Raw genomic sequence first — 25,366 nt, 5'->3', positions numbered from 1 at the left:
AGAGCCCGTAGCAGGGGAGTAAGAAGTGTTGCTGTTTCCGTGACAGTCAAGGCCATCGCATGTGAGGGTACCTCAGGCAGGGGCTTCTGTGTGTGGATAGTTCTTTTGCGCAATGCGTGGTGTGGGACTCATCCACAAATGCCATGGCATCTCTCTCAGTGTGTTCCAGGTGCATTCAGGACCAAGGTCAGAGGTGCAGGTGTCCTCCCGCCTTCTGCATTGAAACAATGGAGATTTCGACCCTGAGGTTTGTCTGACTACTACTTGCGGTTTCGGAATGTGATATGGCTTTGTGGCTGAGATTGGGACAGGGCCTTGGGCTCATGGTGTACGGATGGCGATACACACACACATGTTGGCATGTGGTGCCAGGTCCCCTGCAAGGCCTTGCGCTGCTCGTGCAATCTCACTCCGTCTCTCTCCCTCTCTCTCTCCCTCTCTTTCTTTATTGGGGGCATGGCACACCTTCTTCTGTTGGATTTCGTCTTCCAGGCTATGTCCTACGGATTGTCCAATGTGGACACAATAGGACTCATCCGAATGGTTGTTTTGTCTTTTGTTCTTTGTTTGTATGGTGTTTTGTGTTGGTGATTGCATTGCTGTATGACCGGTTCTCCATTTTCTGGCGACCCCTGTATGTTGATTTTCCTGCTTTTGCGACCTCAGGAAACATATTTGTTTTGTGATTCGTGGTGTTTGGAGTGCAGTTTCTTGGACCGAGTTTGGGGGGACCGGGGGGGTGGTGTTGCGGGCCTGGGTGTATTGGCGGTGGGTGTTGTGGCCCTCTTGGGTGTCCATGCTGCATGTTCAGTTGCTCCATGGCATCTGTTTGTCTTCAGGTGTGGCTGTGGGCTGTGCTCCCTTTTGTGGTGCAGACTGTGGTCCGACTTTACACCAGGTCAGAGCAGGTGTAGATTTCCTGCTGCTTACACAGCTCATCACGTGTTTTGTGTTTTTTTCGTGGTTCTGTCTGGTCATTGTGAATGTTGTGGTGTAGTGTTTTCGATGCTTTTGGCACGGAAATCCCTACTCTGCATCTCATTAGCGAGAGTTGCGGGATCCTCTGTGGCGATGGTTTTTGCGGCTGCTATCGCAGGAAAACTGGTGCTGTGGGCTGTTAGCACCAGGTTGTGAGTGGTGGGGTAAATTTATCACTACATCGGCTGTGATAAAGTCCCTTTAATTCGGCGATAGCTCTTTGTGAATATACCCCCATGTTTTAAGAACAGTGCAAGGAAAGCTTAGCTTAATGCGTTGTTACTTTGTGACCATTAGAAACACTAAAGTTGATGCTGGCAGTATATAATATTGAAAGGTAGCTGACTGTTTTTAGGTCTCGGTAGCGTTGCAGCACAAATGTGCTGCCATCACTTTGCGAGGCATGCAGTATACACTATAGTGTGGAAGCTTTGTGGAAGCTCCACCCACTCTCCGGCCCATCTTTTTTATTGGCTTAGGTTATAAATGCTGCCTTCCAATTTGTTTTAAGCTTGTTACTCCCTCCCCATGACAGCCATGTCAGTCATTTGTATCCTTCCATGGCTACTGGCCCCTTCACAGCACAGACTACTTTCCTTCTGTGCCCCCCACCCCGCAGTCCGATGTCTTTTCGCTGCCGCCCCTCCCCCGTAGTTTTATGAGGGTGAAGCGTCTCTGCCATTTGTATGTGCTGTGACTACAGCAGTTTACTTTCCCTTTCATAAAAGTTTTAGATCTCTTCGGAAATTCAGCCCCATGGTTTGCGCTGTTAAAAACTCAGGTTTTTGCTTCTCTGTGCAGCACAAGGCACTGCTGGACGGATATTGCCCGTACATTCCTGACTCGGTCGGTACAGCGCTCTGTTGTGGCACGGCTGACACAGAGCCCTGCCTTCTCCACCGGATCAGCTGTCTGTTGCCACTGCAGCGTCAGGGCCTCTCATCCGTCCTGCGCACACAACACTTTACATCACGCTGGAAGGCAGCTGCCAGGATCGCTCCCTGGATGACTTAAGTCACTTCCTGGGGCCATGTCAGCCGGCCCGAAGCAAGTTGAACCTTTCTGGGGAGCGCTTCGCCTCCCTTATGCCGCCACGTCCTAGCTCAGCCTCCGGAAGCCCTACCTGCCACATTGGCCCTGTGCACTGACGCATTAGATTTTAACGAGGACAATGACCTGCAGCGGTTAAGCAAGGTACGGGGTGAAAGTAGGGAGGCTGAATCTCTCTGGGGATGCTAACGGTCCGAGGTTGTGCTCGGGTGGCAACTTGCCTTGTCTCCCACCCATCTGAAGCTTCTCCACCCTGCGCCAGGAGCCACCTGGAAAGGGTTGCACCAGAATTCAGGTCCCCTGGAGCAGCGAGTGCACACAAACACCAGCCTCCTCCCTGTAAGGGTGCATGACACAAGGGCTGCATGTGGAAAACAACTAAAGTCCTCAGATAACAGGGTTGGTCCTTTAAAAGAGGAGATTCGCCGACTGGCACTGCTTGTAAACACCGCCCTGTGCTTTAAATGGAAATACAGAAGTGCTAGTAAGCACTATCGGAAACCCTGTTTTCTCCTAAAAAAATGCCAGTACCCTCCAATTAACGCCCCCTCACACTGATCCCATATGCGATGTCTAGTATGCATGATTTGGGAGATGTGCAGTTGTTATGTATGGACAATGAAGACCTCTATTAGTGGAGGGGTGGATTAGTAACTTGTGAGAAGTTGGCCTGATGCATGATGTTCACTATTCTAGTGAGCACCTTGTATCAGTCCAAACAACCCTTATGGTGGTGGTTGTAAGTCAACCTTATAGACAAGCTATCCTAGGGGTAGCATAGACCTAAGCAGTCTTAGGCTTAACTCAAGAGGGCATGTGAAGCCAGCTGTTTTACCATATGCAATCCTGTAATATCAATGAAAGGACACCACACAAGTTATATATTATAAAAATATATGTATTTATTACTAGAATAATCCTCTGAACTCTTTACGAGGGCAGAGGCCCAAGCGTTTAAACAAGAGCACAGTTAAACATACAAAAGTTGCACAGTTATGGATAGGCCCGGAGGCCACTCAAACCATATATTAAATAAGTGGTATAAGAATCACTTTACGAACAATGGTAGGGCCGAGGGCCTTAGGAATGGCTGGGACTACACTGGACTAACTGTGGTTAGGACGGGAGTAGCCCGCGGGATTCGGATGCAGCGCTAAAAGCACACGCATGCACCAATGCAAAGTCAAAGGTGCGTAAAAGTTACAAAGTTACTGCTTTGGAAGTCTTCCAACTGGACTAGAACTTAGCCACTTAAAACTAGGACACTAGAGGTGTAAACCACTACAGGAGCACCGGTGTTTGTTTACCTCACCCACAGGAAGCGGGTGCATAGGTGCCAAAGTGTGTCGGGTTTCGTTGTGGAGTTCTATGGAGCCTGGAGATGAAGATGATGCAGGCGGCCAGGACAGAAGAGTCCGGTTGGATTCAAGGGTGGATCGAAGATGTAGAGTACCTGAAAGCAGAGGGGACAGAGTCTGGGTCACTAGCCAGTGACCAGGATGGAACCAGGAAGGAACCAGGCGATGTCGGGCGCAATCAGGTGGTTGTTGAGAAGTTGTCTCCGCTGCCACATGGACTCGGGGGCATCGAGGATGACCAGGAGTGGATCACGAGCTGTCCTACAAAGGTTCTCCCTGTCAGCAGTGTTGGCTTCCGGATCGGAGTCAACAGGCCTTGGCAAATGCAATCCACGCAGTATTTGAAGATCGCTTCTTACTCGGACCAGCTAGGTCAGAGGTGCTGCTCCTTTTCAGGGGAGCGAGGGCCAATCTGGAGCAACCTGACTAGCAGAGTAGTTTCAAAGATTCGTCGTCGTAGAGGCCACTAGCCAACGGGCAAGTGACCGGACAGACGCGTCAAGCAGGAAAATGCAAAAGGGCCCCACGCAGCACTCGGTGAGTGTGAAGGGGTGATCTTCAGTGCACAAGCTGCTCGGGGCTGGGGCTTCTCAAACCCCAATGCACAGATTCGAGGGTGCCTCGGGAGCTGCACGGTCAGCACTTTGCAGTCTTTTCAAGATGGCCGGTCCGACGTCTCACGTCATCTCCACGGGTCTCAGCTTTGCTGTGGCTTTGGATCAGGCTGTTGGATATCTGGGAATCTGGTTCTTGTTGATCTCTGTCACTCGAGCTCCAGCGGGAGCTGCAACAAAGAAAAACGTTGGGCGCTGGATGTTGCCTGTTTGCACAGGGTGGTCCCTCCTTGACCACAAGGGAGATTCTTCAGTCTTCCACGTCGAGTGGGATGTTGAAGGGTCCAGAGTTTCATTTCAAGTATTAGTCAGGATTATCTAAAGTCTATGGGCACAGCTCCTACCTTTAATTCCAAATCAAGGAGCTGGATATCCTGCTAGGTCCCTCCTATGGGTGGGACCAAGGAAGGGGGTGGTTACACCCCTTTCCCTTTGTTCAGTTTCGCACCAAAGCTGGGTCTGGAGTGCCCCAGCACCGGTTTAAACTGGGCTATGCATGGGGAGCCTTGTGCGACCCTGGCAGTGTCTAGTTTCACTCGCCCTGCCTGCCTCAATCCACTAGCTCCTGTCTGGGATGGTGTAACACCTCCCTGGGACAGGATACCATTTGTCCAGGCCTCCCCTGCCGGAGTTTCGGTCAGCAGCAGGAAGCCAGACTCGTGTCTGTGGCAGCAGCATCCATTTTGTGATGCTGGGGCTCTGGTTAGATTTAACCGTGTTTAAGTAAAGTAACATGTCTTCTCCCTCTAGAAGGGTGGAATGCTACCACCGTTGTCAGAACTGGTAAGGGGGTAGTATTCCAAAGTGTATGACACCTTACACGACATGTTTTGATAAAGCCAAACCAAAGTTAGCAATAACCGTGAGGATTATAATGCACTTAAGAGTATATGGTATGGCAATACTCTGGAACAGCTATAAGGAAATGGAAATGGTTCCGTAAGCTGCAGACAGGCTCAGCTCATGCTAGAGCACCATCTCACATAAAACCAAGCACTCTGCCTCCAGGATTATTAAGGCCTGCCATAGGAGTGACTTATAGGTGTATATGTGTCCAGATATAGGTTTAGACATAGGTATACTATATCTAAGCAAGGGGTGGTTACACGACCTTGCCACAGCTGAGTGATCAGCCAGTTGTGTCTGTTTGGATGGCCAGCCAGGGGTGGCAAAAGATATGCTGCAGCCCCTGGTAGGCCTTGGATGCACCTATGCCCTGGGTACCTATAGTGCACTGTACAGGGGCTGATAAGGTGACCCAATACCAAATTGGTGATGTACCTAAAGTACATATATGTGAATTTAGAGAGAGAACAGCAGGCTGTGGGTCTGATTAGCAGGCCCACAGCCACATTAAGTCAAAAACCAGTGAAGCAATAAGCAAAAATTGGGGTGACCATAGGAAAGCATACCCTACTCTCCTACATAACCCCCCCCCCCCCCCCAACGCAGGGACATTAAACTTAACCTTGACCAGATAAGTCTTCATGTTCTAAGTGGAAATACCTGAAGAGACCATCTGCATTGCCATGGTCAGTCCCTGGTCTGTGCTCCACTGTAAAGTCCATCCCCTGTAGGGAAATGGACCACCTGAGCAGTTTGGGATTTTCACCCTTCATCTGATTGAGCCACAAGAGGGGCTTATGGTCTGTCTGAATCTTGAAGTGAGTGCCAAACAAGTATGGTCTCAACTTCTTCAGGGCCCAAACCACAGCAAAGGCCTCCCTCTCAATGGCTGACCAACGTTTCTATCTAGGGGTCAGCCTTCTGCTAATAAAAGCAATGGCCTGGTCTTGACCATCTACATTAAGTTATGAACGCACAGCTCCCACCCCCAACTCAGAAGCATCTGTTTGGACAATGAACTCTTTGGAGTAGTCAGGACTCTTTAGGATAGGTGCAGAGCACATGGCCTTCTTCAGGTCCTCAAATGCCTTTTGACAGCTAACTGTCCACTGAACCTTTTTTGGCATCTTCTTGGATGTCAGATCATTTAATGTTGTCACAATGGACCCATAGTTCTTTACAAATTTTCTGTAGTACCCAGTCAGGCCCAAGAAGGCTCTGACTTGTGACTGGGTAGTTGGAAGAGCCCAGTCCTGTATGGCCTGTATCTTGCTCTCTAATGGTTGAACCTGCCCCCCACCTACTAGGTGGCCCAGGTACACAACCTTGCTCTGCCCTATCTGGTACTTTGTGGCCTTGATAGTCAGGCCTGCCTTTTGCAGGGCCTCCAGAACTTTCTTCAGGTGGATCAGGTGATCCTCCCAGGTGGAGCTGAAGACAGCAATGTCATCTAGATAAGCTGCACATAAGTCATCCAACCCAGCAAGGACTTGATTCACCAACCTTTGGAAAGTGGCAGGTGCATTCTTCAAACCAAAGGGCATCACCACAAACTGACAATGTCCACCAGGGGTTGAGAAAGCTGTTTTGGCCTTGGACTCCTCAGCTAACCTGATTTGCCAATAGCCAGCTGTCAGATCAAATGTGCTCAGAAATTTGGCAGAAGCCAATTTATCTATGGGCTCATCTGCCCTTGGAATAGGGTGAGCATCTGTCCTAGTGACAGCATTGAGGCCTCTATAGTCCACACAGAACCTCATTTCTCTCTTTCCATCTTGGGTATGAGGTTTTGGCACAAGGACTACTGGGCTGGCCCAGGGGCTCTCTGATGGCTCAATTGCTCCACGTTCAAGCATTTTCTGCACCTCAGCCTTTATACAATCCCTGACATGGTCAGGTTGCCTGTAGATTTTATTCTTCACAGGCAGACTGTCACCAGTGTCTACCTCATGGGTGCACCAGTTAGTTTGACTGGGTGTTAGAGAAAACATATGTCTGTGAGCCTGCAGAACCTGTCTGCAGTCCCATTGCTGCTGGTCAGAGAGGTTGCCTGCCAAGGCTACTCCATCCACTGAACCATCATCAGGGTTTTGGGATAACAGGTCTGGGAGAGGGTCACTCTCTTCCTCCTGGTCCCCATCTGTTGCCACGAGCAAGCCATTTCTGCCCTGTCCACATATGCTTTCAATCTATTGACATGGAGCACCCTGTGGGGGCTCCTAGGGGTGCCAAGGTCCACCAAGTAGGTGACCTCTCCCTTTTTCTCAAGTATGGTGTGGGGTCCAGACCATTTGTCTTGGAGGGCTGCTGGGGCCACTGGCTCCAACACCCACACCTTCTGTCCTGGCTGGTACTCAGTCAGCACAGCATTGTGGTCATGCCAAGCTTTCTATAATTCTTGACTGGCCTCAAGGTTTTTGGTAGCCTTCTCCATGTATTCAGCCATCCTGGAGCGGAGACCAACTACATAGTCCACTATGTCAAGTTTAGGCCTTTTGAGAGGTAACTCCCATCCTTCCTTCACAAGACACAGGAGACCCCTTACAGGGTATCCAAACAAAAGCTCAAAAGGGCTGTAGCCAACCCCCTTTTGTGGGTCCTCTCTGTAAGCAAAGAGTAGGCAGGGTAAAAGGATGTCCCATCTTTGCCTAAGCTTTTCAGGTAACCCTTTTATCATTCCCTTTAGGGTCTTGTTGAACCTTTCAACAAGCCCATTGCACTGTGGATGGTAGGGTGTGGTGAACTTATAGTTAACACCACACTCTTTCCACATTGCTTTCAAATATCCAGACATGAAGTTGGTACCTCTGTCTGAAAGTACCTCCTTTGGAAAGCCCACTCTGGAGAAAACTCCAAGTAGGGCCCTTGCTACAACAGGAGCTGTTGTGGTCCTCAGGGGAATTGCCTCTGGGTACCTGGTGGCATGATCTACTATCACCATTATAAATCTGTGCCCAGATGCTGTTTGGGGATCAATTGGTCCAACAATGTCTATCCCAACTCTCTCAAAGGGTACCCCCACCACAGGTAGTGGTATTAGGGGGGCCTTTGTGGTGCCACCTGATTTGCCACTGACTTGGCAGGTGTCACAGGAGCGACAAAACTCCTTAGTATTCTCTGACATGTGAGGCCAGTGAAAGTGAGGGACAAGTCTTTCCCAAGTCTTGTTCTGGCCTAAGTGTCCTGCTAGAGGAATTTCATGGGCCAAGGTGAGAAGGAAGCCCCTAAATTGGAGCGGTATAACCAACCTCCTGGTAGCACCAGGCTTGGGGTCTCTAGCCTCTGAATAAAGTAGTCCATCATCCCAATATACTTTATGGGCACCTTGAGCATTCCCAGCAGCCTCAGCAGCAGCCTGCTGTCTGGGGGGTTCAAGAGAAGGACAAGTTAACTGAGCCTGCCCCAGATCTGCCCTTGAGGGTCCCCCTGTCCCCAGAAACTCAACCTGATCAGGTTCAAGTTCTTCCAGGACAGTCTCCTCTTGGATCACTGAATCATCCTCCTGAGAGGGCTGATCCTCAACCTGGGGCAAGATGGAAGGCACTGCCTTAACCCTCTTGCTCTTTCTCATGGGTTGTGGTTGGTCTATAGTTTCAAGATCCACCACAGGTTCAGGTAGGCACTTCTTGGCCTGGGACCTGGTTACAGCAAGGACATGTGCTGAAATACCTAGCATCTCTGCATGAGTCCTGTACTCCACCATAATGAGTCCTCTAGATCATTGCCCAAAAGACATTCAACTGGGAGGTCTGCACTCACAACAACTCTTTTGAGGCCAGTTGCCCCTCCCCAGGAGAAGTTAACAACAGCCACACTATGTGTAGCAGTGGCATTGCTAGCATTGGTCACTAGGTAATTTTCACCCAGTACAATTTGTCCAGGGTCCACAAAGTTAGGTGTCACCATAGTGACACTGGCACATGTATCCCTGTAGGCCTGAGCCACTTTATCATTTATCAAAGGCGTCTGCCTATACTTGCCCAACGTATTGGGACTCACAGTAGTGGACATAGCCATGTCCACATCATAGATCTGAACTGCCTGAGTAGGGACTCTGACTAGGCCAGACTCCATCTCAGTACCCAGGGTTAACCCCACTAAAGCCTTGGGTTGTGCACTACCACTGCTTACTGTACTAGGGGGTGCAGGTGCCTTAGGGGCTGCAGTGGTAGGGGCTGTACCTTTCTTAGTGCATTCACTACCCCAGTGTGAAACTGATTTACAAGTATTGCACCAAGGTTTCTTTGGCCCATCATTCTTCTTCTTTTTCTTTCCAGTTTGGGACCCCCCCTAATTAGAAGTATTTTGGGGGCCTGAAGAAGACTTCTGGTGTTTTTGTTTCTGATCTCCACCCTTCTGGTCTGCCTTTTTCTGATCACCTCCATGGTTCTGGGGTTTCTGCTTACCCCTGGTTCTGACCTTCTTTCCCAATTCTCGGGGAGAGGTCAGATCTGAGTCAATCAGGTGTTGATGCAACAGCTGGTTCTGGCCATTATTAATGATCTGTTCTCTCATTATTAGATTGTACAATCCTGTATAGTCTGTGACTTTACTTCCCAGCAACCAACCCTCCAGAGCCTTAGTGGCACAATCAACAAAATCAGTCCAGTCCTGAATCTGAGCTTTTTGGGTATCTCTGAACAACAACCTGTATTGCTCAGTGGTTAGGCCAAACCCATCAATAAGAGCACTCTTCAGGACAGTGTAGTGTTTAGCATCCCCAGGACTAACTGTGAGGAGCTTATCTCTCCCTTACTCAGAAAAGGAGTACCATAAGATTGCTGCCCACTGATCTTGGGGAACCTGCTGTACCATGCAGGCCCTCTCCAGAGCAGCCATCCATTTGTGGGTGTCATCCCCTTCTTTATAGGGGGGCACAATCTTTGTCAGGTTTCTATGTTCATAGGACCTGTCTTTATCCTTGGGGATATTGCTGCCACCATTGGAATCTAATCCACTCAATTTTTGTTTACTTGCTAAAGCAAGTTTAGCTTGGGCCAGGGCTAGCTCTTCCCTCTCTATCTGGAGTTTGACAGCTCTCATCCTGGCCTTATGCTCTTTTCCCTGAGGGGAAGTCATTCCCCTTTGAGAAGCCCTTGAGGCATTAGAAAGGTTAGATTCCCTGGAAAGGGATCTCTCTCTTCTATTGCCAGGGAGTATTCTGTTATTAGGTCTGGAAAGGTGGTTCACCTCTCCATCCCCATGTAGGCTCAAGTTAGCTTGGCTAAGCCTCCTAACTTGGACCTGGATATCCCCCTGGTCATCTGCATCATTTCCATCCCCCTCTTCCTCTTCTACCCCTGGGGTGATGGTGTTCTCATCTGGGGGGTTTACTCAATCTCCTGAATTACCTGAGGGGCCTTCACTAGACTTCTCAAGATCATCCTTCTCTACGACTCCTTTCAGGATAGGAATGGTAGGGTTGTGACCCTTTTTCAGCCCCCTTGTAGTGCACAAGGCACTCAAGTCTCTGAAGCTGAGTTTGTCATAGCTGGAAGGTGCCTTGGTAAGGTCACCTGCCACAGGTAGAGAACTGGAAGGTTCACCTGTGCCAGACATGACTCTAGTGAGGTGTAAGTGTGTGCACTTACCTACACTATGTGTTTTCCTACTGGAACCTTGCTAGTGAGTAGTAGTCCGGGTGTGCTAAGCCCTTTGGTCTACAACTACTAAGTTCAGTAGAACTTACGTATGTAAGCTTTGTTTATATGTACCTATGGTACTTAATGTGATCTTTCAAATGATATAAAGATTACAATTGGTAAAACAACAGCAAGCTCAAATCCCAACCGCTGCACACCAATGTGAGAAGTTGGCCTGATGTATGATGTTCACTATTCTAGTGAGTACCTTGTATCAGTCCAAACAACCCTTATGGTGGAGGTTGTAAGTCAACCTTATAGCAAAGCTATCCTAGGGGTAGCATAGACCTAAGCAGTCTTAGGCTTAACTCAAGAGGGCATGTGAAGCCAGCTGTTTTACCATATGCAATCCTGTAATATCAATGAAAGGACACCACACAAGTTATATATTATAAAAATATATGTATTTATTACTAGAATAATCCTCTGTACTCTTTATGAGGGCAGAGGCACAAGCGTTTAAACAAGAGCACAGTTAAACATACAAAAGTTGCACAGTTATGGATAGACCCGGTGGCCACTGAAACCATATATTAAATAAGTGGTATAAGAATCACTTTACGAACAATGGTAAGGCCTAGGGCCTTGGGAATCGCTGGGACTACACTGGACTAACTGTGATTAGGACGGGAGTAGCCCGCGGGATTCGGGTGCAGCGCTAAAAGCACCCGCATGCACCGATGCAAAGTCAATGGTGCGTAAAAGTTACAAAGTTACTGCTTTGGAAGTCTTCCGACTGGACTAGAACTTAGCCACTAAAAACTAGGACACTAGAGGTGTAAACCACTACAGGAGCACTGGTGTTTGATCGTTACCTCACCCACAGGAAGCGGGTGCATAGATGCAAAAGTGTGTCGGGTTTCGTCGTGGAGTTCTATGGAGCCTGGAGATGAAGATGCTGCAGGCGGCCAGGAGAGAAGAGTCCGGTTGGATCTAAGGGTGGATTGAAGATGTAGAGTAACTGAAAGAAGAGGGGACAGAGTCTGAGTCACTAGCCAGTGACCAGGATGGAACCAGGTGGTTGTTGAGAAGCTTGTCTCCGCTGCCACGTGGACTCGGGGGCATCAAGGATGACCAGGAGTGGATCAAGAGCTGTCCCACAAAGGCTCTCACTGTCGGCGGTGTCGGCTTCCGGATCGGAGTCAACAGGCCTTGGCAAATGCAACCCACGCAGGATTTGAAGATCGCTTCTTACTCAGACCAGCAAGGTCAGAGGTGCTGCTCCTTTTCAGGGGAGCGAGGGCCAGTCTAGTAGAGTAGTTTCAAAGATTCGTCATCGTAGAGGCCACTAGCCAATGGGCAAGTGACCGGACAGACGTGTTGAGCAGGAAAATGCAAAAGGGCCCCACGCAGCACTCGGTGAGTGTGGAGGGGTGATCTTCGGTGCACGAGCTGCTCAGGGCTGGGGCTTCTCAAACCCCAATACACAGTTTCGAGGGTGCCTCGGGAGCTGCACGGTCAGCACTTCGCAGTCTTTTCAAGATGGCCGGTCCCACATCTCACGTCACCTCCACGGGTCTCAGCTTAGCTGTGGCTGTGGATTGGGCTGTTGGATGTCTGGGAATCTGATTCTTGTTGTTCTCTGTCACTCGAGCTCCGGCGGGAGCTGCAACAAAGCAAACTGTTGGGCGCTGGATGGTGCCTGTTTGCACAGGGTGGTCACTCCTTGACCACAAGGGAGATTCTTCAGTCTTCCACATCGAGTAGGATGTCGAAGGGTCCAGAGTTTTGTTTCAAAGTTTCAGTCAGGATTATCTAAAGTCTATGGGCACAGCTCCTACCTTTATTCCAAATCAAGGGGCTGGATATCCTGCTAGGTCCCTCCTATGGTTGGGACCCAGGAAGGGGGTGGTTACACCCCTTTCCCTTTGTCCAGTTTTGCACCAAAGCTAGGGCTGGAGTGCCCCAGCACCGGTTTGAAGTGGGCTATGCATGGGGAGCCTTGTGCGCCCCAGGCATTGTTTAGTTTCACTCGCCCTGCCTGCCTCAATCCACTATCCCCTGTCTGGGGTGGTGTAACACCTCCCTGTGACAGGATACCATTTGTCCAGGCCTCCCCTGCCGCAGTTTCGGTCAGCAGCAGTAGGCCAGACTCGTGTCTGTGGCAGCAGCATCCATTTTGTGATGCTGGGGCTCTGGTTAGATTTAACCACGTTTAAGTAAAGTAACATGTTGTCTCCCTCTAGAAGGGTGGAATGCTACCCCCGTCGCCAGAACTGGCGAGGGGGTAGTATTCCAAAGTGTATGACACCTTACACGACATGTTTTGATAAAGCCAAACCAAAGTTAGTAATAACCACGAGGATTATAATGCACTTAAGAGTATATGGTATGGCAATACCCTGGAACAGCTATAAGGAAATGGTTCCGAAAGCTGCAGACAGGCTCAGCTCATGCTAGAGCACCATCTCACATAAAACCAAGCACTCTGCCTCCAGGATTATTAAGGCCTGCCATAGGAGTGACTTATAGGTGTATATGCGTCCAGATATAGGTTTAGACATAGGTATACTATATCTAAGCAAGGGGTGGTTACACGACCTTGCCCAAGCTGAGTGATCAGCCAGTTGTGTCTGTTTGGATGGCCAGCCAAGGGTGGCAAAAGATATGCTGCAGCCCCTGGTAGGCCTTAGATGCACCTATGCCCTGGGTACCTATAGTACACTGGACAGGGGCTGATAAGGTGACCCAATACCAAATTGGTGATGTACCTAAAGTACATGTATGTGAATTTAGAGAGAGAACAGCAGGCTGTGGGTCTGATTAGCAGGCCCACAGCCACATTAAGTCGAAAACCAGTGAAGCAAAAAGCAAAAATTGGGGTGACCATAGGAAAGCAGACCCTTCTCTCCTACATAACTCCAAATAATTAATTCAGGCCCTGCCTTTCTGTTAGCCGAATTAATAGGAAGGGTCGTTGTGCAAGCAGAGTCCAGGCAGCCTCGGAGCCTCGCTAGTAGTACTTTCCCTCTTAGCTCCCTATGTTGGTAAGTAGCCCAGTGGGGTTTTACTCCCACTTTGGAGTGTCTCAAAGATGCAAAAGTCATCATTATCACATGTGCTTCCAACTATGAGATCATATATATCACGTACACAGTGCTGGCAATTGGTAAAATATATGGGTTTCTGGTGCCTGGAACTTGAAGGGTGTAAGTGCTAACAAGAAGCATTGATATGTTCATCTCTAAAGTAACTATTTAAAATGGTGTATTTTTTACCCTTTTCAGTTCAAGTTCAGCTAGCCAGTGACCTTGCAGCGCCAAAAGAAGGAGTGAGATTAGTAGTGTGTGTAGAAGTAGTACACTGTCAGCACACTGTGATTTCAGGCAGCCCGGCCCATCACAGACGCTGAATCTTGGTGGCCTGGACATACTTCAAGGTAAAAACACCACCACTCTGCTTGCCTGCAACATATCTGGCATTCACTCAGAAATTGTTCATGAATAAGTGCACATTAGAAAGGCACATTAGAAAGTCACAATCAAAACGTAGACTGTGGTAACATTAGTGTTAGATCGGGGGGTCTCTACTTGGCAATGGTATTCACCTTTGTCCAAATAGGGACCCTTCCTTCTAAGTCAGGATAAGGGGATTACACCCCTTAATAACCCCTGCTCACCCCCTTGGTAGCTTGGCACGAGCAGACAGGCGCAACTCAAAGGCAGAGTGTTAAGCATTTGTGAATGTACACAGTAATACAGTGAAAACACTTCAGATGGACTCAACACAGGTTTTATATAAATAAGTATTCTTTATATAGACTTAACACAAGACTACAGACGACGAAAATCCACAATCCTACACTTAAGATTGCTTAAAATATGATTAAAGTTGCTTAGTTCAAGTTGATGATAAATGCGACAAAGTTCTCAACAAAGTACCTGGATGCGTAACGCAAAGTAAACAAAAGGCTTGCAAAAGGGGAAATGCGTTGGTTCCGTGATCCGGGGGAGATGATGCGTCGGGCCTCAATGCTTGAGCAGAGTAAGGGATGCGTTGTGATCCTTACCGCTGCGGAGGTGATGCGTAGATTCTCGGCCTGCGGGCCTGTTGCGGTGCGCAAGATGGCGCCTTGATGCGATGCGATGATCCGGTTGCAATGCGAGAAGATAGAGCCCTTGATGCGGTGATGCGATGCTGATGCGATGACACCCTGGCAGCCTTGCGACGACTCTGGACTTTGGAGCCGCGACAGGCTTGCGACAGGCTTCTCCAGTGATGCGATGGCGACTCTCAGGATGGCAATGCCATCGAGTGAGAAGGCCCACCCCTCACAAGGATGTGCGCTCAATAGCGTGAGGAACCAATCATTCCTTTTCATTTTGACCCGAAATGCATTGGGTTTTTTGACAGATTGGGAAAAAGAATAAATGATCAAAATACCATAAGATGAACATTATGAATATGTGAACAATGAAAATAAACGCTTGAATCATTGGAAAAGTGGATTATCATTTTGATCATAAATAATTTTGAAACCCAAAGGAACGATTGGTTCCTCACGCTATTGAGCGCACATCTTTGTGAGGAGTGGTCCTTCTCACTCGATGGCGTTGTTGTTCTAAGGCACGGATTGACGACGTGCAACAGATGTAGCGCCAACCAGAAAGTTGAAAAATTTCTTTAAAGTGTGATACCCATGAGTGTAATGTAATGTAATGTAAATATGTACTTGTAAAGCGCAACTATCACTCCAGGGAGCATCTTGGCGCTATAGTACAGGAGCACAGGGATAATACAGATTGGACTCTCACAATGGCGTCACGCTTCTCCAGTGATGCGACAGCAGACAGCTTCGAATAACACAAGCTTCCAGGGAGATGCGGCGAAGGCTCGCTTCTCCGGCGATGCGACGATTTCAGCTGCGGCAGCGACACCCTTATTCTCGCTGCGTCGCGCTTCCAGCTCCCAGCGGCACGCAGGTGTCTGGAGTCAGAATTCCCAGCAAGGAAATTCAGTGGGAAGCTGGAGGTGAAGTATTTTGTCCCTGAGACTTCAGCAGGAGGCAAGCACAGTTCAAGCCCTTGGAGAATATTCTGTAGATGAAAGTCCTTACAAAGTTCCTTCTCCTTTCCCTTGGCAATAAAGCGACCGCTGCAGGCCAACCCAGCAACAGCACACTGGCAGAGGGGCAGTACAACTCCTGCAGCTTGCTTGGTTCTTCTCCTTGGCAAAAAGGTTTCTTGTCCAGAAGTGATCTCATTTCTTGGGATCAGGGTCCCAATATTTATACCCCAAAATCCTTTGTTCTCTGAAGGCAGAGGGGCTTCTGCCTAGTCCAAACCAGTTCCTGAGCACTTTGCATGACTCTCTTCTTCCTTTCACTGTGCAGGGCAGAGACATCAGTCGCCCCACAGGAGGTGGAGCTGAGGTACTGGGTTTTTTCAGAACCGGTACCAAACCGGTAACCCAGTGGTGCCAGGGTACACCCAAAGACCTCGGGTACTTTCCTGATTCAGACCACAGAAACTCAGAGTCTTCTAGATGAAGTCAAGGATCGATTTTATTGGCTGCAACCAAGAAACAAGCGTCCTAGAAGTACAACACACGGGATGTATATTCTCAGGAGACTGCTCAAACTTACAAAGTCAGGCTTCTCTTTTTATACAAAATATTGTGCTTTAGGCAAACATTCCTCGAATTTTAGTATACCATTCAAATATTTTCGCCACAAAGGAAAAGCAGAGTCAAGATGACAGCCCACATTTCAGTTCGTCCAGCCCACAACAAATCACCCGGCAAGGCCCAACATTTCATCAGATATCGGTGGACCCCCAATAAAAATGGGCACCTCCCCATCATAAAGCAAGTGAGAGAAAAAGAGCAGGGACAGGTGTGAGCAAGATTCGGCAGGGTGTGCGATGAAATGGGTTTATGGCCTGTTGTGCCTTGATGCTATCTCATTCGGCCACTGGGAGAGGAACTGACCAAGCAGGTTCGGCCTGGGGCAATGGTTCCAACTTGCCCAGGTCACAGGAAAGTCAATTAAGGTGTATGTGTCCTTTGGAATCGAATTTAGCTGTATCATAAGCCTATGTAAAGGGCAACTCACAAAATGGCTGTCGTATACAAAATGGAAGCCAAGGGTTCAGAACGAGAATGACGATTTCGAGGTGAAATCGTCACTGGAATATGACGAAAATGCTTGTACATAGTGTACTCGTCATTTTCGGTCTTTTGATACTAAATTCGTCATGTTACGACGAAGTTTTATTCTCAAGTCCAGAATTTTCAGAACCACAAACCCTCCTTTTGCCCTTACATAGGCAATTTAACCTAATCTAATGCTAATCTGAGTCCAGGTCTATATTCCTAAAGTCATTGAGATGTTGCTGTAACATCATTCTAGTACTTAGCTCGTCTCTTGATACAGGTTTCCTTACACATGATACAGCACAGAGGCCACATATTGCAGGAGCACACTGCACGCACAGACAGAACAGGAAAAGAATGGCTAGGACCATCCCAATGACCATCAGAATCTTCCATCCCCAGGTGGATATCAGTTCCCAGAACCATCCCATTAAAGACCAATCTCCTTTATCCACATGAATAGATTCGGAAATCTTATGCAGTTTAGAGATGGCCTGGTACACTGTTGGAGCGTTATCTGGAATGAAAACACAGCAACTCGATTGGATCAATCTACATACCCCACCTCGGTCTGCAAGTATGACATCTAATGCGACCCTGTTCTGAAGGGTCATAAGTCGATCCGACTGGAGCTCAGCAGTCAAGTTACTAAGGGCACCAGCAGTTTCAATCACGGTGGATTCAACCACCCTTGTCAATTGCCTTATGTTCCTGCTGTTAGCCATCGGTCCCCAGAACGGCATAAAACCCTTTACGAAGTCCCCAAATTCTTGTCCTGCAGTGTCTTTTTGACTCAAGGCACCTCTAACTATCCTTGTCTTGTGGTAATCTGTCGCTGCTGTGTAGGTGGGAGGCAACAGGAACGAAACAAAACATGAGCCCGAAAAGTCAGGGGGCAACCATGTATAGGCTCTATCATGGCAGATGAAATAGGTACCCTTAGCTGCTAAAAACGAAGGGGAAGTCTGGGCTGAAAAAACATACGTTTTAGTGCAGATACTCTTCCCTAACTGCGCTCTGGGATTCGTGCCATTACCTTGCAGACACAGATGACCCTGATGGGGTACATTCCAAATCGGGGAAGATCTCTTAGCTTGCTGTTTCTCACTCAGAGTAGCTCCATATCCGGTTACGTTCCATCCTATGTATACTAGTGTCTCATCTCTCGGGATAGTCTCATAAGAAATACCTTCCTTAATCATGTCTACTATACCCTTAACTAGAGCACTATTCTTAGGATTGTCTGTTACAGAACGTAGGAGGTAGACTTCATGTGCGTATATGAACATTGTTCTGTATGCCCACACAGAACCATTGTGGCTGAAAGGCAGGACCAGATAAGGGATACCTTTATCCGTTGTGTGAGGCATAAGACCACACACCCAACAGTTAGTTGTGTTCATTACAAGTTGGTGTTGGTGCAAGAGCTGCACAAAGGAGTTATTAATAAACTCTAGTCTCCTAGCTGATTCGTGTTCAGGAAGGGGTTGAAAAGAGTGTGGGGAAACAGTAGAAGGAGGAGGTATAGGCGATGTAGTGGGTGCAAATGTTACTCGAAAAGAGAATAACACATAACTTATCAAAAATATCATCACACTGAATAACATGAAAATGCACAATATCAAAAATCTATTCTTTGTCATTATTTTACAAATCTTGTGTTTAAAGTTCATTTCCTTGGCAGGTCTCTCCATCTCGAGAAACTCCATCCTCTCTAAAGTGCTGCCCGCGATGGGGGGTTGTTTCTGCTAAGGAATGCTTCTGTCAGTCTAGGGCAACTCCCTTGGACCAACCAGAACTGCCGACCTAACGTCGTCAGCTGCACCCCAAAGACTTTGGGCAATCGCGGCCCTAGCAGCGGAACCCGAATGGCGGCTCGAAAAACAAAAATGAGCAAGTTTCTCAGATGAGAGAGCTGCACTTTCAAAAATAGTACTTGGAGGGAAAAAACCACTTTTATTAGTTCGTATTTCTCGGCCTCAAATTATACCGTTGTTTTCCTGGTATTGTATTATCTTGGAAAAGGAGTTCAGGTTCTGAAGTGTCCAATCGAACTGATGGTTGCAAAATTGTATTACTCTCTTGTTCGGTAACTGTTCCTTTTACACGTGCATCACTGAAAGGCAGAAAACGTGGCACGGTTTCAGTCTCTGAGTCGGCGACACCCTCCTGGACCCACCGGGCATATGGCAGAGGTAGAGGGATCCGCTTGCAGTGGATCCCGTGGATCCAGGATTTCTTCCCCTCCACTCGAACAGCTGATCTTGTGGAAAAAAGAACGAGTTGCGGTCCGGTCCACCTGGGCTGGTCGTTCTTGGTTCGCTGGAAGTTCTTGACCAGCACCCAGGATCCAGGGTCAATCTGGTGTCCTGGAGCTTCAGAGACTTGAGGCAGTGAATCATGCACCTGTTGGTGTAAAACACGCAATTTAGCCGTCAATTCGTACAGATAATCAAGTAAAACAGGGTGTTCAATTTCACTGAACTTGGTGGGCCTTGGCACTCCCCATATGTTGGCCGGGCGGCCAAAGACTATTTCATAGGGACTAAGTTTCACTCGCGAATGCACGGTCATTCTGGTGGGTAGGAGTACTAAGGGTAGAGCATCAGGCCATTTAAGACCTGTGCTCGCTTGAATTTTGGCCAGTTTTAACTTAAGCGTGCCATTGTAACATTCTACTAATCCAGCTGATTGGGGGTGATTTGCAGCGTGGAACTTTTGCTGAATGCCTAGCCCTTCACATACTCTCTTCATCACACGACCCACAAATTCACTCCCATTGTCACTCCAGACCAATCTAGGCATTCCGAATCTGGGAAAGTACTCTTTCACAAGGGCTTTAGCTGTGGATAAGGCAGTGTTGTCTTTTATGGGATAGGCTTCCACCCATCTTGAAAAGGCACAAACAACAACGAGTACGTATTTTAAATTGTTGCACCTCTCCATGTAGATGAAATCTAGCTGCAAAACCTCGAACGGATACGTAGGAGGTACAAAATGACCAGCTGGAGTTGGGGTTCCCCTACCAGGATTGTGTTTCAGACACACCATGCAATTCTTGACGACATTCTCTGCACACTTGGGAATTCCTGAATTTTGCCATACTGGAGCCAACAACTTACAAATCCCTTTCACACTGATGTGAGCCATTCCATGAGCCATTGTAACCACTGCAAGCACATATGCATTGGGTAACAACCATCTCTGATGCTCTGACAATTCAATCCAACAACCATTTGTATCCATTCTACCCGTACTTTCTCTCCACATGTTCAACTCTTTCTCTGAAGCCTCAGCTTGAATAGACTTCACACTCTCTATCGTGTCCTCACACATTCCAACATCACCAACCCATCTTGCAGGGCCTGCAACATACATTCGGCTCATCACATTCCTTGCAGTTTCTTTCGCGATTTCGTCAGCAAATGCATTTCCACGACCAACATCATCAGTCACCTTCTTATGGGCACTACATTTCACAATCACCACTTGCAGAGGCATGGTCAGTGATTCAAGAAGCTCATTCACCAACTGACCATGCTGAATCTTAGCTCCATGCGATGTCAGGAACCCACGTTCTTTCCACAATCGTCAAAAACTGTGAGCCACTCCAAATGCATACTGGATATCGGTATAGATAGTCACTTTCATTCCTTTAGACAACACACATGCTCTTGTAAGTGCAATCAATTCTGCTGCTTGAGCTGAATTATGTGGAATACGTGCAGCTTCAACAATTGTATGCAAAGTCGTGACAGCATATGCTGCAGTCGTGTCACCATTCGGAAGCTTTAAGCATGAACCATCCACCCACAATATACCATCACATTCAGCAAGAGGAGTGTCTAGGAGGTCTATTCTCCCTTTCGTTTCTTCTTCTGTTCTAAGAAAACAATCATGCTGTTCAGAAGCATCTAGTTCCTCTACAATTGGCAACAACGTAGCTGGGTTTAGAGTGTTGCATCTTTTTATATGCACATGACTCGCTAACAATGTCAATTCGTAACCTGACAAACGAGCACTAGTTAAGTGCTGTGTCTTGGTTCTGTTCAACAACGTGTCCACTGCATGTGGAACCATCACGACTAACATATTATTCATCACTAGACCAGCAGACTGTCGAATAGAAACCGCTGCTGCTGCTGTTGCTCTTAAACAACTCGGCAATGCTTTAGCTACCGGATCCAAAGTCGACGAAAAATATGCACATGGACGCTGCTTGTCTCCAAACAACTGAGTCAAAACTGACAATGCACAACCTTGTTTCTCATGTACATACAATGTAAAGGGCTTACTGTAGTTGGGGGTACCCAACACAGGAGCCAAACATAATGCTGTGTGCAATTCAGAAAAACTTTTCTGACACTCTTCAGACCAAGGAATGGGATTGGGTGTATCTTTACACGTTAATGCCACCAAAGGTTTGGCTAATAACGAAAAATTTGGTATCCACTGTCTGCAATATGATGTAATACCCAAGAAAGCACGCACTTCTCTCTGTGTTCTTGGCACACTCAATTTCGCTATTGCCTGAATTCTTTCTGGGGTCAGTTTCCTTCCCTCCTTCGATAAGAGATGACCTAAGTAGGTCACTTCTTGTCGACAATATTGTAATTTTGAGAGAGACACTTTGTGGTGCAAATCACACAAATGACGCGACAATGTGGCTTCTTTACAGATTTCCTCAGTATCTGCAGCAATAAGCAAATCATCTACATACTGAATGAGGGTAGCGCCATCAGGTAAAACAATCGTATCAAGCTGTGTTTTTAAAGCTTGACTATATATTGATGGACTTTCACAGTAGCCCTGGGGAGCGCGTTTAAAGCGGAAGCTGCGACCTCCTAAACTGAAACCAAAAATATCCCTACTCTCCTCAGCAATCGGGATGCTGAAGAAAGCATTCTTCAAGTCAATCACCGAAAACCAGGTGGCAGAAGCTGGAATCATAGTCAATAGGGCAGTAATGTCAGGGACAACTGGAAACTGTGGCACAACTATTTTATTCACCTCTCTAAGATCAATCACGAATCTGTAAACAGGTGGCTGGGAAGGGTCAGTTCGCTTAAAAACAGGCAGAACAGGACTATTGCAAACGTTGCCTCTTGTCTCTTCAATGACATCTTTTTCAATTAGATCGTAAACGATCGCTAGCAAAGCTTTTTCACCTTCACTAGAAATTCTATATTGGGGAATCCGTGGTATTTTAACATTGGCTTTCAATGTTACAACATATGGTGGTATTTCCAAAAGACCCACATCATTAGGACCCGTAGCCCAAAGAATATTAGGGAGAGATGACAATTCTGTTGGAAGTTTATCCCTTGACAAATACATTGGAGAAACCACTTTCTTACCTAGTGTAAGTTGTACTCCAGAAGGAGAACAGTACAAAGTCGCATACAATCTTTTAAGCAAATCTAATCCTAGCAAGTTTTCACCACAACCTATTGTCAGAATAAGGGGTGCTTCGAATTCACAAGGTCCAACAGAAAGGGACAAAGGGTCAGAAATCGGATTTCACCGGGGCGCCAGAAAAACCTACTGATACATTAATTTCGCCAGACAAGGGTGCGCCAGGGAGTTTGGAGTGCATAATAGAACTCTTTGTAGCACCAGTATCCAACAGAAAAGGCTCTGACACACCTGATGTAATCACCTCAACGTAAGGTCCACTCTGATCTACTGGAACTGAAACAACTCCCTCTCTTTGTCTATGGCTGTCCTAGCAATCATTACCTTCCCAATGCTCATCTTCTGTATAGTAATCATCATTATAGTACTGAGCTGTCCTACCAGATGCGTTATTCTGCTGATCGAACCTATTCATAGAATTTTGAGGTGGAAGAGACTGTGTGTTCTGGGGGAAATGTCCACGTCCTCTACCTCTAGACGCTTGTTGAACACCTCGACCTCTTACACCAGAAGCGCCATTTGCACGCTGTAATAAAATAGGACAACTATACTTGAAATGACCCTCTTCCTTACAATATGAACACTGATTGGGGCCTACAGGGACACGTGGTTGAGTATACTCGACTCTTTGCGAGTTCCTCTGATACTGTTGAGGCTGCTGATAATTATTCTGATAGTTACTCTGACCACCATTATTTTGACCACCATTATTCTGGCCACCACCACCACGTGGCGGATATTCTTGCTGTAACAAAACCTTTGTTTTCAGCTCCTTAGTTTTCTTTTCTGCTCTATCTTTCTCGTCTTTGTCTCGATTTTCGTAATACTGTGCAGTAGCCAATATCTGTGCTGAAGAGGAAACTGCCCATGAACTCTCTGAATCTTTTAACTTCTTACACAACTCCGGAAGCAGATTGTGCACGAATTTATCGACGAACAAACGCTGACCACCTTCTGTGCTCATATCTTGACCACTGTGGTCGACAAAAGTCTCTTCAAACCTGGTGAAGAAATCTGAGACCGGTTCATCTTTCTTCTGCTTACATGCAGACAACTTTTCCCAATTTACTCGCATGGCAGGCATTAAAGTCTTCATGTAATTAATAATCCTACCAGGGAGGTCTGCTACTAAAGGCTCGGGTTTAGCACCACCAACCTGTCGGCCATCTGCAGCAGTAATATTAGCCCATGAGTCACCTAACTCCTGATCATGATCTGCATGACGAATCTTTCCCCACAAAGGCTGTGGAACAACGTTCCCAAACAACATGTCTATGTCTGCTAAATTCATGATACATGACCCAGCAGTTTGTGACAACTCTTTGTAATACCCTGCGGGATTTTTACGGGGATCAGGCAATGTCTGTTTAAGGGCCAAAACTTCAGCTCGCTTCCAAGGAACATGTACCCACACACGCTGAAAATGTGCTGGCACAAGTGGTGGAACATTACCAGGACCAGCTGCTACTTCTTCCTTCCATACTGGAGGGACTTCCCTCATGGGGTACTGTCGCGCCTTTTTCCTACCGGATGCGTCATGCTCAAATAGTGTTTGAGAAGTGCCCCCCTTACTCCGATATGACAACAATGTCTCAACCGCTCTCTCGACATCGGGACCTACGATCATGCCCTCTGCGAACTCGAACCGCACACGACACAACTTGGGCGGGTTGTATTCCAGATCATTGTCTTCCAAATCCTCACAGAGAAAAACACACATTTGTTCAAAAACATATCTCTGCTTCGGTGCTTCCCATTGACGGAAGACTTCCATGACAGACTCTACATCATACCTTACAGCGTCGATAACCCATTTATGCGCTAAAGGATTCAGTAAATCTCTCTCTCAATAGTCAGGCAGTTGACTTCGCAACTGTCTTCGTTCCATGTTAGGGGTCGTATTAGGCGACCCGAAAAAAGGTGAGAAAAGATTAGTAACAGTGTTGGCCATTCTCTGTCGAACGAAAAACAGGGTGAGATAAGGCAGGGGCAGAGGCAATAGCAGAGGGATCATTAGGAGAAATAGAAGGTGCACTAGGAAAAGTCGTAGAAAGCACAGGTGAAGCAGATGTGATCGGTGGGCCTTGAGGAGGCTGCACCGAAGGAGCAGAAGCCAGCTGAAGAACAGCTGGTGGGTGCTGTGGAGGAACAGGAGGCACAGGTTGCACAACTAAAGGTTTCGGAGGTGCCGTGGCATTTTGCGCATAGGGGGGTGGCGAACTTAATAAATGCGCCATTAACGGATCTTTTCCAAGCTCTTTTGCTGCATCTTGCTGAAGAGGCGGCAAAACTGGATAGCATTTATCTATTACCTTTTTACGTTGCCTGTGCAACTGCTCACTCATCTGTTCTTCTTCATTGTCTTTAAACTGCATAGCAGCTTGCATTATCGAAATACCCCTTTCTCGCTTATTTTTCTTTGCTAATTTAATTTCCTTCTGTTTGGCTTCCTTACGCCATAGGCGGAAAGAGTCAAACATCGCCGGCCGGGCTTTCTTCTTTAAAAGTTTAATTTCGAGGTTATCTAAGATTTCTGTATCAAAGCTACCATATTGGGGCCATTTTAAAACACCATCTTTTCTGGTGTATTTGATCCACACTTCATTATATGTGATGGGACCCACGCCATGTTTTACATATAATTCGTAAGTTGGAGTTCCAATCGGAGGAACCGGACACGAGTCCTCCAATCGGGAGTCCCTATTATTACAACCAAGACAAAACAAATTTCCAAGTCTGCTAAGACCAGGCATCTTCGCTCACTAGTCTAGCTTCAAACTTCAAAGGATTATCGATTACAATATTTCTCGTGAATACACGAGTTCTTTGGCTTTGGCACTTGCAAGTTCCAAAAATGATCCCAAAGGGAATACCCAAACTAAGACCAACTAAGGACTGGGAGACGCTCCACTTATACTTAACTGAGATATCGATGATGTCACCAAAAGACTCGTCTTATCGTTTCGCTCTACCAAACTTCAAGGGTCCAAATCAGGGCGATAGCCAGGGCAGCAGTCCTTTGTAGCCGTCGTGAAGCGGGGAACCTCGCAGCAAAGACTTTCGGACCACGTCGACATGCAGGGGTCGATGAAGTGGATGGCCTTCCTCCAGAATTTTCACACGAAGCTCCTCACGAACCTCTGGCTGGACCGGTACCGCTGGTATCGCCCCACATTGGGCGCCAACTGAGGTACTGGGTTTTTCAGAACCGGTACCAAACCGGTAACCCAGCGGTGCCAGGGTACACCCAAAGACCTCGGGTACTTTCCTGATTCAGACCACAGAAACTCAGAGTCTTCTAGGTGAAGTCAAGGATCGATTTTATTGGCTGCAACCAAGAAACAAGCGTCCTAGAAGTACAACACACGGG

The sequence above is a fragment of the Lissotriton helveticus genome, chromosome 9 (genome assembly GCF_964261635.1).
Source record: "Lissotriton helveticus chromosome 9, aLisHel1.1, whole genome shotgun sequence".
Classification (NCBI taxonomy): domain Eukaryota; kingdom Metazoa; phylum Chordata; class Amphibia; order Caudata; family Salamandridae; genus Lissotriton; species Lissotriton helveticus.
This window is presented reverse-complemented; position numbering follows the sequence as displayed.